The sequence below is a fragment of the Drosophila ficusphila genome, unplaced genomic scaffold, assembly GCF_018152265.1.
Source record: "Drosophila ficusphila isolate 14025-0441.05 unplaced genomic scaffold, ASM1815226v1 contig_220, whole genome shotgun sequence".
In the NCBI taxonomy this organism is placed as follows: Eukaryota; Metazoa; Arthropoda; class Insecta; order Diptera; family Drosophilidae; genus Drosophila; species Drosophila ficusphila.
Genome location: NW_025064118.1, coordinates 1,189,785 through 1,195,324, shown reverse-complemented (window position 1 = coordinate 1,195,324; position 5,540 = coordinate 1,189,785). Strand labels below are relative to the sequence as shown.

General features: G+C 34.6%; 1 long non-coding RNA gene across 1 annotated transcript; it reads right to left on the bottom strand.

Moving 5' to 3' along the window:
* Positions 1-3,285: 3,285 nt before the first annotated feature.
* LOC108098400 lies at positions 3,286-3,596 on the bottom strand. Its single transcript, XR_001771837.2, has 2 exons — positions 3,556-3,596; positions 3,286-3,499 (listed from the first exon to the last, which is right to left on the bottom strand). It is a non-coding gene; the product is annotated as an uncharacterized LOC108098400 (long non-coding RNA).
* Positions 3,597-5,540: the final 1,944 nt, after the last annotated feature.

The following is a 5,540-nucleotide window of genomic DNA, read 5'->3' as shown; positions in this document are numbered from 1 at the left end:
GTAAGCAGTCGCTTCATTTTAACAAAACGGTCAATAATCAATTTGGGATATTTAATCAAAATGACGTTTTTATACCCTTGCGGAGCAAAGGGTATTATAATTTCAGTCAGAAGTTTGCAACGCAGTGAAGGAGGCACCTCAGCCCCTGTCAAGTATATATATTCTTGATCAGCATCACCATCTGAATCGAAATCCGTCTGTTCGAAATATTTGATGACTGCAAGGGTATATAAGCTTCGGCTTGGCGAAGCTAGCTTCCCTTCTTGTTTCAGATAAGTTTTGTCCTGCTCTAACTGTTATGTGCAAAGTGTTCATACCATGTTCCGTTATATTTGTAAGAGGTAAATGTAAAATATATATGTATGTGTCGGATCATAAATTATGCTAGTCAGTGTATGGGGAATCGAATCAAGTGTAACGGTTCTACTCGCTGCACTCTAACGGTTGTTTGTTAGTGCGCTTTATTCTACCTATTCGCCAGGTGTTCAGAATAGTTCGATGCGAACATCTTGCGTGAGGTTAGAGATTTGGAAAAAGGGTTACGCACTAGGCGATTGTCGTGCGTGTATGCTTGAGCCACTGCGAGAGACAGAGATGCCAGTATGTGCATCACAACATTTTCGATAGCCCAGTTTTCGGGATTCTGGAACAGTCTAAAACAAGCAGTGGTGCGCTCAATCTATTTGCCATCTACAACCGTCTAATAATTAAAATAAGACATGGACAAGGAGTATCTTGACCCGACATATGCTTTCGTTTCTATATCGGCTGTACATATATATTGCGTAATACGAGTACTTATGCCCTTGCGAAGGGTAATATGTACACTGACGAGCAAAACTGTAACACGATTTTATTGTTTCAACTTCAAAGGTCTGTAACTTTTTTTCTAATGCACAGATTTTGAAGATCTTAGTCTGGTTTTGTAGGTTATATCATTTACTACTATTAAGTAAAATTCAACCATTTGATATCAGTTAAAGAAAATGACGCGCCAAATTGTAAAAAAAAAAAAAAATGTTACAGTTTTGCACTCTGGTTATTTTTTTAAGAAATATTTTTAATAATGATTTTTTAATAGTGAGTTCACATCCCCTTGGACTTTTTTAGCTCTTCTATGCGTCTGGGCATATTTTAGGTATACCGTCGTATCATTTCCGGGTGAATATCATTTCATACGCCCTGCTGCCGCTCCCACAACTCCTTCATTCCACTTGGAGGAACTGCATATTTCTCCAGCTGCGATTTCACATGACTTCACAAGTTTTCTGTTGGATTCATGTCGGGAGATTGTGGTCGCCACTTCATAGATTGAAATTTCTGTTTTGACATCCAATTTTTTACCAATATGGACGTGTGCTTGGGGTCGTTGTCTTGCTGAAAAACGCATTTTTCGGCAGAAAGACCCAACTTTCCAAAATTTCTTTGGAAGATTTTCTTGTAAAATGGATAGATATGGCTCCTTTCGCATTATTCCATCGATTAACAACAAGGAACCAACTCCATTTAAATTAATGCACCCCCAAACCATGATGGAACCGATAGCGGTTTGTCACTCATTCCTTGGTGACTGGATCGTGGGATCTCTAGTCCAATACCAAGAGCGCCCATCTGACTCGAAGCGATTAATTTTTGTTTCATCCGACCATATAATCTTGAAAACAAAAGTATTTTGGAATTGCTTGCTTTTTAAGACACTGCACAGTGGTCGGTCCCATAGGCCAAAAATCAAAAAATCAACTTTGGAATTTTGATTTCAAATTTGGCTCATCTGTTTATCAATAGAACAAGGCTTAAAAAACAATTACTAGTAATTCGCGGAGTAATTGTCGTGCAAAGTGAGCGATTATAAAGCGCTGTTAAACCAAAAACTGTTGTAATGGATATTGTATATAATGGTATAAACTTTATTTTTAAAGATAAATATATAAATAGTTTGTCCTGTGTTTCGTGTAAATACTTGTTAAAAAAGTGCGACTTTTTTGTTCATATATGTTGTGCGTTACCAATGTTTATGTAAAGTTTTAAGTATTTCCCCCCGGTTGCCCCCAAATGAAACGTATGTTCCGTTATTTACTAATATTTCAAGATTATAAAATTGTTTACTTCAGCTGCGGAAACCTGCAGATGCACTTTTGCCATAACAAAATGCAACCTAACCTCATTTTTTAGTAGCTCTATCTAGGAGGAAAGCATGTTTTTGTTCTGTGTCTGTTATGTTGTTGTTGTCATTTTAGTTTCTTGTACTTTAGTTTTTCGCTTTGTGTTTAATGTTTATTAATTTTAGATTATTTTTTCGTTTAATTAGTTAATTCTTTTCCAAGGTACCCATAGTCAATGCGAGTATTCTCGGAAGGATATTTTTAACATTTGGATTAAAGAATGCGGAACACTTGCCCAAAGAACTAGAAATGTGTTGGATGCCTTAATTAAGAAGATAAAAAATAAGGGATATGAGCCGGATTTGGAAGAATTGCAAAAACAAATAAACTATGTTGTATTTTTGAAAAAATAATCTGATTAGCTTGAGTGCAAAGAAATTATTATTTTAAAATGCCATCGAATAATGGCAACACAGCCAGAAAATTCTTTAGTAATCCTGAAATATCTGCCGACACAACGGGAATTGATAAGAATTTAATAATTAGCCGCTGAGGCGAGAATTAAAGATTTTAAAAAATTTCGATTGCAACATACACGCAAAATTTCACGAGTCGCCTCAAACACAGATTTATTAAACAGATTGCTTTTAAGCTCTGACCCATTTATTAGTGGGAAAAGAAAAATTACTTATATCCAAAAATCACCGCTTCTAGAGACAACCATTTCTTTACTTAATGAAACAATTTAACAATTATGTTTATGATTTTCCAAGTAATCCATTATTTGTACATGAATTTCAAAGCTTTTTTTTATGGTTAGAATTAACCGATTTATTTTTAAAAAGCACCATTTTTTTCTACAATCTATAGCCATTTCGAATTATTTCGATTATTATATAATTTCAAAATACCCTTCTCAAAAAATCCTTCTTCAAATAATGAATTACTTTTTACTTGTCCTATTATATTAAACTATTTTTTTGTTATCATAACTTTTTTGAGGATGTTGGCGTGGGAGTAGAGTAAAGTCATCACTCCAATATTTTTGTATTATAGTTCTATGCTTGTAAATAACTTACAGTAGAAATATTAGCCTGATGTGACCATTTAAAGTGATTTTATGACTGCTCTCTCATGAAAGTGCCACCACTGATGCTATCGTTTCTATGGAAACTATAGGATATAATGGTACGATCCGGTAAATTTTTTTATTTCATATTTATAATATTTTTTTTAGATTTTTGGGGAAAGTTTCATAGCGATAGCACATCTAGAAGTATTTATGACCGCGGTTCCATACAAGCCCGACCACTTTGCACTGGTAGCAATGACTTACAGTATCCCAATTCGCTATCAAGCACGGTGGCGGTTCCATCATGGTTTGGGGGTGATATAATCTACAAAACAAGACTTAGATCTTCAAGATCCCTGTATTAGAAAAAAAGTTACAGACCTTTGAAGTTGAAACAATGAAATCGTGTTACAGTTTTGCTCGTCTGTGTAGGTTAGTTCTGATTTTTATATATATATATCTATAGGGGAGAAGTGGGGGTTGTGGGCATGGGTCGGTTGTGGGCACCCCTACGTATATTTTCACAAAATTAAGATTGAATTTTTTTGGTAATGTCATTCGCAAGCAATTACCCTATGTATGATTTATGCCAAATATCAAAGTAAACGAACGCGTTTGCTTTTTGAAATTAACGAATTGGTTTTTCTTGTGCTTGGAAAAGGTGGTGAAACTTTATTCAAAGATTTTCAATAGTGTATCAATTAAAGTGAATCGATTAAAAAGGTAAGTGTAATGCATTTTTATTTAGTCAAAGCATTATACTAAATGGAACAATATCGATTTGAACCAAAAAATTTATGCAAACACATTTTTTAATTACTTCTTAAAATGCCTGCGAAAGTTGGTTGTGGGCACCAAAATTGGGTGGGTTGTGGGCACCCCTTTTTTTTGGCCAATTTTTTTATTACCTACAATTTCTTGTAAAATTGTTTTCAAAATTTGTTTGGAACCCTCTAGAACATTATTGTAGAAATCTTAGGCTCTTGAAAGGGATCCTCTCCCGCTGAGAGGGATTATCACTAAGATTTTAACACTTTATTCTTCATTTTTCATCCGAAATGTGTGGACTTGCGGGGCAGTCATTATACATGTCAAAATTGTGTTTCCGACGATGAATAACGCCTATGTAGTCTTTGAAATAAATAAATTGTCATTTTGTTGATATTGGTTGCGGTTTTTTTTTACATATTATTCCATTTGCAGCATTTTTTCCCAGGGTGCCCACAACCCCCCAAAAAAAAAAATTTTAGCTGAAAATTACGATTTTACAAAAGTTCATATGAAATTTTTTCGCATGACAAAATCAAGTATGTTTCTTCATAATTAGTTAGCTTAGGTCTCTAGCTTTACACAGATACCCATATGTCCAAATAATATGCACTAGTTCGGTAATTATAAGCCAAAAACAAAACTATGCCCACAACCCCCACATCTCCCCTACTAATATTATAAAGAGGTAAAATTTGTTTGTTTGTTTGTTTGTTTGCAGCGAATTGGCTCCGGAACTAATGGTCCGATTTAAAAAATTCTTTCATCGATAGAAAGCTATATTATCGTGGAGTTAAATAGGCTATAATTTATTTTGAAAATAAAAAATGGGAACCGTAAGAAAATTGCAATATTTTCGCATATAAAGTGAGTTGCTACCTCATCACACTGACAAACACGCTCCCATAGCATTTTAACTCAATTTTTGTGTTCACTGTGAAATTGTGGAAAGAAGAATTTTAATTCAATTTACAGTTGAACTGTGAAAATTATGTGGATCGTGAATTTGAGGATAAATTCACCACTCTGTCCATAGTCCAAAATGCTTAGAGGACGACTTGCAAACATTGGCCGCAGACATCCAAGCCAGCCACAAGTATATTCACAAAACTTAAGCGAAGAAAGACAAATGAGCTCATGGAGATCATTGACATCATTTAATCGCTTGGCATTCCAATATGACCCCACTGCGAACTACAGTGACAATGAAAATTTAGATATTGGACTATATACCGATATTGCAGTGCGTTAAAGTTTAAAAGAGAAACGGCTGGATTGTGCTGAGCAAGTGGAAAAGTCAAACTGGAAAAGTGTTAAATCACCATCTTTCTATACTTCCATATATTTGAAAAATGTTGCAACATTGACTTTTATGTTGTTAAATTGTGTTGACCAGCGAAGCGGACACAAAAATTAACAAAAATTGAATTAGTGCATAACTCGATTCTAGTCTACTCGACGTTGTAAGAATACAATCATTTTTATACCATTAAGCTGTTCAAGTGTATTTAGTGTGAACGCAGTGGAAGCTGCTCATGTGTATTCAGTGTGAACGCAGTGTATCCACTGGAAGGTAAATACTTTATTATTATGTTTGG